This window comes from Capricornis sumatraensis, chromosome 5, assembly GCF_032405125.1.
Source record: "Capricornis sumatraensis isolate serow.1 chromosome 5, serow.2, whole genome shotgun sequence".
NCBI lineage: Eukaryota > Metazoa > Chordata > Mammalia > Artiodactyla > Bovidae > Capricornis > Capricornis sumatraensis.
This window is the reverse complement of record NC_091073.1, coordinates 13,759,856-13,772,255: the sequence shown is the minus strand read 5'-3', so window position 1 is coordinate 13,772,255 and position 12,400 is coordinate 13,759,856. Positions and strand designations below refer to the sequence as shown.

Below are 12,400 nucleotides of genomic sequence, written 5' to 3'. Positions count from 1 at the left end.
TATAAATATCATTGTTATAACTGAGTGACAATTTGGGAAAATATATGTAGATAATGTATCACTATTTTCAAAAATCAATTCCAAGTAGTTTAAGGATTTATTCATATAAACTCCTTAAATTATGGTACTAAAAGAGAGAATATTTTCCAGTCTTGAAGCAGGCATGATCTTTCATAACATGTTGCCAAGATCTGAGTATATAAACGGAAGGATGAATAGATTTGACTTAAAACAAATTAAAAGCATCTGAACTGGGTAAAAGAGCATAAATAAATGGGAGAGTCAAGAAATAAACTGGGAAATGTATTTGTAAAAGGGAGTTAATGCTCATAATATATTGAAGAGATTAAAGCAAAAAAAAAAAACAATAGAAAAGTGAATAAAGGCATTTTTATACTGGCAATTCACAGAAAAAGAAACTCAAGTGGCCATTAAATATATTAAGAAATTCTCATCTACGCTAATAATAAAATATGTACAAAATATACTATTGTGATTCTATCATCTATCTACTCATATCTATCTACCTCTGTATTTGCTTATTTTCTGCCTATCAGATTGGCAAACATTTAGAAGACCAGGGTTGTTGAATGTGGGCAATTTAGCCATTTCATACATGTTACTGGAACTTTCATTCAATACACTATTTTTGGAAGATAATTTGGTGCTTGGTATTGCAAATTTAGAATATAGTGCTGTATACCATTTGGCTTAGCAATTCTCCTTTAGAATGTGTCGAAGATACTCTTCATTGCTTTCTCAGTAGCCAGTCTCCATTTCCCTTTTCTTTCCCAAGAGTCTTAAGACTCTGAATTTTCTAACAGGTTAAATTGTTCAGTGAGCTCAGAGATGATAGGCTGTAGCCCCAAGATCCAGGAAATGGATCATGGTGGATTTCAGCTGGTCATGATGACTCCATTCTTCTTTGCCTGTGATTGGTCTGGGAACGGGTGTGTAGCACAGTTCTGAGCAAAACGTCATTGGTGAAAGTCTGTGGGGGCACTTCCCTTCTAGGAGGAAGTTTTGGGTCCTGAAACCTCCTTCTTGCTGGGATGCTGGGGTGTAGATGTGGTACCTGGAGAGCATAAATAATGAACATCAGTTCAGTTCAGTCACTCAGTCATGTTCAACTCTTTGCGACCCCATGGACTGCAGCACACCAGGCTTCCCTGTCCATCACCAACTTCCAGAGCTTACCCAAACTCATGCCCATCGAGTCTGTGATGCCATCCGACCATCTTATCCTCTGTTGTACCCTTCTCCCCCTGCCTTCAATCTTTCCCAACATCAGGGTCTTTTTCAGTGAGTCAGTTCTTTGCATCAGGTGGCCAAAGTATTGGAGTTTCAGCTTCAGCATCAGTCCTTCCAGTGAATATTCAGGACTGATTTCCTTTAGGATGGACTGGTTGGATCTCCTTGCAGTCCTAGGGACTCTCAAGAGTCTTCTCCAACACTGCAGTTCAAAAGCATATAAAATAATGAACATAATGAGCATAAGTAATAGCTGAGGATGTTGGAGTGGAAGGGTTGAAAGAACAATGCTAGCAATTGCTTACCTTTCAGCATTTTATTATGTAAGGAAATCCATTTTAACAATCATTCTTGGTATGGTTTTTATTACTGCCAGCTAAGTGCATTCATAATTTATGCAATCCTACAGAAATACCCAAGTGTCTAAAGATAGATACACAGAGATTCACAGATAAGGATAATTTATAATAGTGAAAATTTTGAAACATTTACATGTGCCTCAAAAGAGACTAATTAAATAAATGTTAGTATATTAAGTATAGTTAATGTTAGTATATTAAAGATTGAGTTACAGCTATATGTACTAACATGGAAATATGTCTGCAATTTATTATTACAAATGAAAACTAAGCTCTAGAGAACAACACTTAGCATGGTCCCATTTGGGTTATATACACACACAAATATGAAGGCTATGATGGAGAATATAAAATGTGATGAGATGCTTTTTGTCATTTCTATCAAAGAAGACACTGAGCAAAATTAGAATATACTAGAACATATTTGGGTTGTCAGTTATTCACAAGTTTTAAACATCATCAGAGGCCTCTTGTATTATTTTTTTCACTGTGGACTCTATGTTTTAAAAAATTTCATATCATAGAACTTGTTGTTTATTGCCTAAGTTGTGTCTGATTCTTTTGCCACCCCAGGGACTGTAGCCTGCCAGGCTTCTCTGTCCATGGGATTTTCTAGGCAAAAATACTGGAATGGGCTACCATTTCCTTCTCCAGGGGATCTTCCCGACCCAGGGAGTGAACCCATGTCTCCTGCATTGGCAGGCGGATTCTTTACCACTGAGTCACCAGGAAAGTCCATTTTATGCATAGTAGTTTGTATTTACTAATCCCATACTGCTATTTGATCCTTCCCTCATTCCTTTTCCCTTTAATCATAAGTTTGCTTTATATGTTTTATATGAGTTTCTGTTTTGTATATAAATTCATTTGTATTATTTTTTAATTGCACATATGAGATATTATATATTTATCTTTTTCTGTCTGACAGTGACTTAGATATTCTCTACGTCCATCCATATTGCTGCAGATGGCAATAGTTCATTCTTTTTTTCTGGCTGAGTAATATTCTAGTGTGTGTGTGTGTGTGTGTGTGTGTGTGTGAATGAGAGAGAGAGAGAGAAGGAGAGAGAGTGAGAGACAGAGATCGCATCTTCTTAAACCATTCTTCTCTTGTTGAGCACTTGAGTTGTTTCTGGGCACTTGAGTTGTTTCTGTGTCTTGACTATTGTAAATAGTGCTTCTGTGAATACTGGAGTACATGTATCATTTTCAGGTTATTTAGATTTTTTGTCTTTTTGGATATATGCTCAGGAGCAGGACTGATGGATCACATGGTAGCTCTATTTTTAGGTTTTTAAGGAACTGTTTTCCGTAGTGGCTCTACCACTTTACCTTCCCACCAACATTATAGAAGGATTCCCTTTCCTCCACACCCTCTCTAGCATTTGTTATTTGTAGACTTTTTGATAATGGTTATTCTGACTGGTGACTGAGTGACTGACTGGTGACTGACTGACTGAGGTTTTGATTTGTATTACTGTAGTAATTACAATGTTGAACATTCTTTCATGTGCTTGTTGACCATCTGTATGTCTTTTTTAGAGAAATATCTGTTTAGGTCTTCTGACCATTTTTTGATTGAGTATTTATTTTTGGTACTGAGTTATATATACTCATACTGAGTATGAGCATGAGTTGTTTGTATATCTTGGATGTTAACCTCTTGTTGGTCACATTGTTTGCAAATATTTTATTCCATTCTGTAGGTTGTGTTTTTGTTTTGTTCATGATTTCCTTTCCTGTGCAAAAGCTTGTATGTTTGATTAGATCCCATTTATTTATTTTTGTTTTTATTTCTTTTGTCTTGGGAGATTGAGTTATTGATCTTAATTATAATCAATGATCTATATTCATCAAGATTTACAAGTATATTAGACTGCATAAATGTTTGATTTGCCAAGAAGCACTAAAGAAAAGAGGCAGTAACAACAACTGTTGAACTTGTATGTGCTAAGCTTTGCGCTATTTGCTAAGCATTGCTGCTGCTGCTGCTGAGTCGCTTCAGTCATGTCCGACTCTGTGCAACCCCATAGACAGCAGCTCACCAGGCTCCCCCGTCCCTGGGATTCTCCAGGCAAGAACACTGGAGTGGGCTGCCATTTCCTTCTCCAGTACATGAAAGTGAAAAGTGAAAGTGAAGTCTCTCAGTCCTGTCCGACTCTTGACGACCCCAAGGACTGCAGCCTACCAGGCTCTTCCATTCATGGGATTTTCCAGGCAAGAGTACTGGAGTGGGGTGCCATTGCTAAGCATTAGGCTGCCACATTTTCTCATTTGATTTCACAGCATCCTTTAGCATTATCCCCACATGACAGATGAAAAAACTGACGTTTGGAAATTCCCTTTGTACAGATAGGACAGCACAGGTTCTAATATTCTCTGATTCTAATACTCTTGATTTGTCTACTGTACTAACTGCTAGTAACAAAATTCAAAAGTGTCTAGAGATACTTAAGTGTGATTCTCTTTAATTTGGCTGTCATTTTGTATTAGGTTCAAGATAAGTTACAAAATCAAGAATGGATACTGATGTAGGTAGTTTCTATTGGGTGATTAACTATCCATCTTTATACTAATTAATGTGATAATAGTCATATTAATAATATGCTAGTATTAGGTATAATGATTAATTTCTGTTTAATTAAAGACATGACATTTTAGTTAGCCTGTAGCTTTTATCCTCGGTAAAAATATAATTTCTATAATTTCTATTAGGCATCTAGAAATAATTTACAGATCCTCAAGGCTATCATAATGAACCTTCAAATTTCTCATTGCCTCAGTGAGAGGCCAAGTGAGGTATTAAAAGAACTTCCTGTGTGTAAGTCACTGATCATTGTAATTCATTTTTAGAGGATACTTTTAATACAAAAGAAGGTGACTTATGCTATCAACTATGGTACAGTTCTGTGCTATGATGCTAGCTTGTTAAAGAAATGCTTGTGTTATAATGGAGGGCTTCTGGAAAATTTGGTTATATTGAACCTGTAACAGATCTGGCCCGTATGGAATTCTGTATAAGAGATTAATGTGTTTCTAAATTCTACTCTCTTGGAACTTAGAAAAATGTACATGACTGGATTTTCTTCCTGGAGATTCTGATTTAAGTCTGGTTTAAAGGGGAAAGGTGAGGCTGTGGATATGTTTGGAAATCTCCCCAAATGTTTCTCATGAGCTCCCTTCTCTCTGCCAAGTGAGACTCACAAGGGAAGAAATGAATTATTCCCCTCATCCATTTGACAAATGCTTCATATTTACATTCAAAGTCTTCAAAGACAGTCAACTCATTGTCATGACTTCCTTTTTTAACCTTGATGCTAACCGTTCCTTAGGCTCCAGGTCTGTTTTACCAAATATCTTGTGCACATTCTGGTTTGAATATCTTGTGATCACTTGAAATGTCCAAAATTCAGTTCATTGTTGATAGGATAGATTACATGAGTTTTCTATAAAAAAAAAACTAGAGTTCCAGGCTGTATTAGTTATCTCTTGCTATGTAACAAATTACTCCAAAACTTAGTTTAAAAATACAGTTTCTGTAGGTTAGAGATCTGGATGCAACTTAGCTACTTGTCTTTGCCTCAAGGTTCGAACCTGTGTCTTCTGCAGCTCCTGCATTGCCAGGTGGATTCCTTACCACTGAGCCACCTGGAAAACCCCAAGGTATCTCACAAGGCTGCAGTCAAAGTGTTGACCAGAGCACAAGTCTCACCTGAAGGCTTGACTGGAGGGGGTTCTGCTTCCAAATTCACTCCTTCCAAAATTCCTCATGGATTGTTTGTCTGAAGTGTTCCTAGTTCTTTGCCATGTGGACCTCTCTGTAGGGCAGCTTGTGATACAGCATTTGGCTTTGTTCAGAATAAGTGAGTGAGAAAGTGAGAAAGAGAATCCAAGAGGAAAGTTATCAGAGGAAGTTTTAGTCCATCACTTTTGCTGTCTTCTGTTGGGCATTGTCAGGACATAGATATTGGGAGGTGAGGATCATTGGGGGTCATCTGAGAGGTTGCCTACCACAGATACAGAGATATTCAGGTGAACTGGTGTCACAGACGTGACCTGAAGTCCAAGTCATGCCTGTGACTTGGACTTGTTATAATTTGAAAATCACATTCTCTGTCCAGCTGTTAATGCTCAGATCCATATTTAGTTTTTATAAACTCTTCCCTGCTTTTTTTTTGTTTGTTTTCAGTTTTTGGTTCATGAATTTTATTTCTGTTTGTCTCTAAGAAATGTAAGCATAGAATATTAATAGATTTCAGTTTTGTTCCATAATGTTAAAAATTAAAAAGTGAATTGATGCCCCCTGCTTCCACTGCAGGGGGCATGGGTTTGACTCATGGTTGGGGGACTAAGATCCTGCATCCTATATGCCACGTTGCTTGGCCAAAAAAAAAAAAAAAGAGAGAGAGAGAGAGAGATGGATAGGGCTGGGCATAACAAAATTCAGAGGCATAGACTAGAAGAAGGTCAGAAGCAAAAGGTTGTGGTCAAGGATGGTAGGAGGGCACTGGGAAGAGCAGAACAGGCAGCAGTTGAAATTCAGGGTTCAGAGTATCTGTGAGAAAACAGGTAGGTGTGAAATTCAGATGAACATCCTGAGAATCATGGATCAGATAACAGAACCAAGCACAGTACAGCTGGAGTTTGACTTTGGTTTCAGGCCAGATAGGACAGGATTATGTGTAGCCATTGGACAGTGTGGACCAAGAGATATGAGCAGTTGTGATGGTAGATTGTGTTGGTGCTGGTGATGATCACTGGGAGCTTTGTTAGGGGCTGTATTCCTCACAGCAGGGAACTTTCAGAGCTCCAATATACATTATTTTCCCTTTTGAACCAAGTCTTCCTTCTCAGTGTTTCTGATTGTGTCCATGGCACTCTAATTCTCCTTATGGCTTCCTCCCAAACTCTTCGGCTCCTTTCTCTCTTTCCTCTCATATCCAGTTGGTCCCAGATAATTGTTCAGTGTAAAGATATCAAAGTAGCAGCTAGTAAACTGTGGAACTCAGACAAGTTATTCAGTCATTCATTCAGTGTACATCAGTTTTGTACCTGTGCTAATTATCAACTTGGATATTTGCTGTATAACAGGGTATTTACTAGCCATTCAAGTTGAGCACTTGAAATATGGCTAATGTGACTAAGAAACCAAAATTTTAAGTATTTAAAAATTGTATGTATTTTACATTTAAAATAGAAGGTAGCAGGGTAACATTTTTCTGTTAAACACAAATGTATTATTTTGGTAGGACTGGATTTTACTTTAACCACTGAATATTTAGCATCCATGTTGAGATATACTCTAAGTGTAGAATGTATAATGGATTTTGAAGACTTAGTATGAAAAAAACCTATAAAATATCTCATTAATAATTTTTATACTGATTATACCTGAAATGAGAAATATTTTAGATACCTTACATTAGACAAAGTATTACTATTGAGACTACCTTTACTCATTTCTTTTTGCTTCTTATTTTTAATTTATTTTTCAAGTTATCTGTAATGATGGTTGATTTGAAACAGTTCTTCTAAGCATGAGGGTTCTTTCTTGCATCAAATGAGTAAGCACTCATAGAGGGGGAGGAAAAAAAAGGTACTTGTCACTTTGAAAGTAACAGATAATTTATCTTTCTATAATTAGATTAGGAGGAAAAAAATGAAGAACCCGCTGTAGCAGGAAGAAGCAAGGGCCTCGCATTTGATGAGAGAGATATTCAGTTAGTATGCATTTCTATTGTTTTTCCGTGGCAGAGGCTTGGGAACTTGCAGGCCTGAAGCCAGGTTACTCTTAGGCTCCATAACGATGTTGCTTGGCTGGCAGGGCTGTGGTTACCACAGTAGTTGGCCGTGCCTGCAGACAAATGGGGTGCTGGTCTGTTCCTACAGATCTTTATCCCTGTGTTCATCGTGAGGAGGGCACCTGTTATGTGGTCTCGGTCAGAGTCTCTTGTCCAGGGTTCCTGGATGACTACATCCTGCTCAATACAGCTTTTGTCATCACAGCTTGACATATGCCTGATTTCAGCCAGAGGAACCTGATGGTAAGCACTGAAGGGGCAGATAGCCAGATTTTTTAAATAATCAGGATTATTCTTTTTGTACTTGATAAGATGATAAGGAAATCTGCAGGCACATATCTGATTTTTTTTTTTAATCATAGGGACACTGTAATAGCCTTTCAGGGTCCAGGGTATCAGTGTAAGTTTCTTCCATCTTGGAAATGAAGGAACCAAGTCCAAGTGCTTGGCTGAGTCACGCTGTCTCCAAAGTCACCTATTTTGTAAATGTGACCACTAGAAAATTTAAAATACATATGTGGCTTAGTATATTTCTGTTAGACAGTGCTGAGTAGGACTACATGATTATTTTTTATCTTTTTCCATTAAAATTCTTGGAGGGTGATCAGTCCTTACAGCTTTTCCTCTCAAAATGTTTTTATTACCTTTTCAACCCCTATGTATGTATTTCCTCTAACAATGATCTCCAAGATGAAGGAACTTTTATAATACTGAAAACAACTTGGAAATGAAATCTTTGTTTCATATTTCTATACCCTTCTCTAGAAATTCTCAATTGACATTTGAACATCAACAAGAATTTTGAGCAATTTTGAGAAATTATGATGTTCTTTGTCACTGTATATGAATTATATTTGGCTCTTCTTAAATTGTCAACAATTTCAAGAATCATGTGCCTGAAATTTGAGCAAATTACCAGTAGATGGGAGCCTTGCAACTTCGAATCAGCTAGGACTTTTATCCTACCTTTAAGACCGTAAACTGTATGCTACCAAATATTGAATAACTATATGTTGAGTGCTTACAAAGTTGGACTCATACCATCTCAGATATGAATAACGTGAGTGTCCTTCTGGTGTCTACCATGAAATCTGTGGCTTATGAACACATACTTGCTCCTTTCTTCTTATTTCCCGCCTAGGGAGGACCAAGTCTCCCCGTTCTGCTTCCTTCATCCCATCTCGGTTCTTCATGGAGACCATGTCGAGGATCTGCCACTGTCGTCGTTTTAGTTGCTAAGTTGTGTCCGACTCTTTGCAACCACATGGATCTTGCTCAGTCTGCACTCAGTTCAGTTCAGTTCAGTCTCTCAGTCGTGTCCAACTCTTTGTGACCCCACAGACTGCAGCACGCCAGGCCTCCCTGTCCATCACCAACTCCCAGAGTTTACTCAGACTCATGTCCATTGAGTTTGTGATGCCATCCAACAATCTCATCCTCTGTTGTCCCCTTCTCCTCCTGCCTTCAATCTTTCCCAGCATCAGGGTCTTTTCCAATGAGTCAGCTCTTCACATCAGGTGGCCAAAGTATTGGAGTTTTAGCTTCAACATCAGTCCTTCCAATGAATATTTAGGACTGATTTCCTTTAGGATGGACTGGTTGGATCTCCTTGTAGTCCAAGGGACTCTCAAGAGTCTCCTCCAACTACAGTTCAAAAGCATCAATTCTTCGGTGCTCAGCTTTCTTTATGGTCCAGTTCTCACATCTATATATGACCACTGGAAAAACCATAGCCTTGATCATATACTAAAAACCTTTGTCAGCAAAGTAATGTCTCTGCTTTTTAATATGCTGTCTAGGTTGGTCATAACTTTTCTTCCAAGGAGCAAAGCATCTTTTAATTTCATGGCTACAGTCACCATCTGAGGTGATTTTGGAGCCCCCCACCAAAATAAAGTCTGCCACTGTTTCCGTAATTTCCCCATCTATTTGCCATGAAGTGATGGGACTGATTGCCATGATCTTAGTTTTTTGAATGGTGAGTTTTAAGCCAGCTTTTTCACTCTCCTCTTTCACCCTTATTAAGAGGCTCTTTAGTTTCTCTTCACTTTCTGCCATCAGGGTGGTGTCATCTGCATATCTGAGATTATTGATATTTCTCCCGGAAATCTTGATTCCAGCTTATGCTTCATTCAGCCTGGCATTTCACATCATGTACTCTGCATAGAAGTTAAATAAGCAGAGTGACAATACACAGTCTTGACATACTCCTTTCCCAATTTGGAACCAGTCCATTGTTTCATGTCTGGTTCTGTTGCTTTTTGACCTGCATACAGGTTTCTCAGGAGGCAGGTCAAGTGGTCTCGTATTCCCATCTCTCAGAATTTTCCACAGTTTGTTCTAATCCACACAGTCAAATGATTTAGCATAGTCAATGAAGCAGAAGTAGGTGTTTTTCTGGAATTCTCTTGCTTTTTCCTGTGATCCAACGATATTGGCAATTTGATCTCTGGTTACTCTGCCTTTTCTAAATCCAGTTTGTACATCTGAAAGTTCTTGGTTCACATATTGTTGAAGCCTAACTTGGAGGATTTTGAGAATTACCTTGTTAGCATGTGAAATGAGTGCAACTGTGCAACAGTTTGAACATTCTTTGGCATTGCCCATCTTTGGAATTAGAATGAAAGCTGACCTTTCCCAGTCCTGTGGCTACTTCTGAGTTTTCCAAATTTGCTGACATATTGAGTGCAGCACTTTCACAGCATCATCTTTCAGAATTTGAAATAGCTCAGCTGGAATTCCATCACCTCCACTAGCTTTGTTTGTAGTGATGCTTCCTAAGGCCAACTTGACTTTGCACTCCAGGATGTCTGGCTCTAGGTGAATGATCACACTACACCATTGTGGTTATCTGGGTCATAAAGATCTTTTTTGTATAGTTTTTCTGTGTATTCTTGCCACCTCTTCTTAATATCTTCTACTTCTGTTAGGTCCATACCATTTTTGTCCTTTATTGTGCCCATCTTTGCATGAAATGTTCCCTTGGTATCTCTAATTTTCTTGATGAGATCTCTAGTTTTTCCCATTCTATTGTTTTCCTCTGTTTCTTTGCATTGTTCATTTAGGAGGGCTTTCTTATCTCTCTTTGCCATTCTTTGGAACTTTGCCTTCAGATGGGTATATCTTTCCTTTTCTCCTTTGCCTTTTGCTTCTCTTCTTTCCTCAGCTATTTGTGAAGTCTCCTCAGACAACCATTTTGTCTTTTTGCATTTTTTTTCCCTTGGGTAGAGTTTTGATCACTACCTTCTGTACAGTGTTACAAACCTCTGTCCATAGTTCTTCTGGCATTCTATCAGATCTAACTAATGCCTTGAATCTATTTGTCACTGCCACTGTATAATCGTAAGGGATTTGATTTAGATCATACCTCAATGGCTTAGTGGTTTTCCCTGCTTTCTTCGATTTATAGCCTTGTCTAACTCAATGAAACTATGAGCCATGACATGTAGGGCCACCCAAGATGGAGGGATCGTGGTGGGAAAGTTCTGACAAAATGTGGTCCACTGGAGAAGGGAATGGCAAACTACTTCAGCATTCTTGCCCTGAGAGCCCCATGAACAGTATGAAGAGGATCTGCCATATCCTCCATCTGATTCCCAGGCCTGAGTAGTTCATCCTGCAAATTCTCTGTGGGGTCTCCTTCCTCTTACCATGGTGGGCCTCATGGCAGGCTGCTTTGGATCTCAATGCATACCTTTATCATCCTTTCCATTGCTTCCTTTGTGGGAGCATACGGAATCTTCTGAGTTATCCACTTGAAAGCTAGGGAGATGATGCTTTCCTTTGGCCAGACTTGTCCACTCTCTTTCTGCTGCTGGGCCCACCCCATGTTGGCAGAGGACACCCTGCCCAGTGGATTTCTCCCAGGCAACCAAATGGGAGGCACAGCCCGCAGAACTCTACTTTCCACATCCCGCGAGCTCCCTTCTCGGCAAGTCTCTAGGTCACACACTGGAGAAGCAGCACCAGTCTCCTGCGTTCCACCTCCTCTTGCCTCTCCCGTCTCTCTCCCTCTATGCCTTCCCCCACCTCCACCCCAAAGCACTCTTACTGGTCTTATTCTTTTGCTGAATGGAAGGAGCCTTTGTGTCAAGCCTCTGTTCTCTCTAGATTTTATTTCCTTTTGTCATATGATCCTCCTTTACAACCCCAACATCATATTTGAGCCTTCAGGCAGGTAGACATGAGAAGATCAATTTACACCCTAGAGTAACTGGTCCAATAAAGATTTTCAAAATATTGCACATGAACCAAATGTATTTTCACATAATTTTCTAATGTGTGCTGGAAGCAGAAATGTCACTTTGAACATTTTTTTGGAATGAAGGGAAGATAAGAATTTATGTCCAAAATAAGATTAAATAGACTTTAACATATATATTTTTTAGTATTCTTAGACGTGTGATGGCTTGTATAAAAATCACTCCTCTTGGTCAGCAGTATCTTGTAACCTCTCTACTGCATGAGGTCATGATTTGCCCAAAGAATCAAAATTGTTCTTTTTAGTTTAGAAAACTAGATACTCAGCTTATCTAAATGGACTGTCTGTATCCCCTACAGATATAATTATAATGAGATCTTATTTTTTGCTTCTCCTAAGTTAAACCTAAAACCACAGGTCAAATATATGTCTACCTCTTCCTTATTCTTTGTTCCCAGAACTTTTCTTTTTCTATGAAAAGAATTAGAGAGCAAGGATGAGACGTATTTGATGGTTCATGATCTTCTTTGTCACACTTTTTTTCTCTGATTCTGTCCTAGCTTATGAACACACAAAAACACATCTATTTGAATTTGGCTGATAGCTTCTGCTAAAAAATAAGTCAGCCTTATCCCTCAGCATCTACTAAAGATATCAGGCAAATTTGGGTGAGGGGGATCTTTCTTATTTTTTATAACACTCAAATTTTTTAAATGAGCAGTTGTTTTCTATAGGTTAAATCAATCCAATACCAGTAAGACAGATTGAAATGAGGCAATAACAAATTT

At 38.5% G+C, this 12,400-nt stretch overlaps 1 pseudogene; it reads right to left on the bottom strand.

The window, feature by feature from the left end:
• Nucleotides 1-7,331: 7,331 nt before the first annotated feature.
• Nucleotides 7,332-7,826, bottom strand: LOC138080202 (gametocyte-specific factor 1 pseudogene; annotated as a pseudogene).
• Between the last annotated feature and the right edge of the window lie 4,574 nt (nucleotides 7,827-12,400).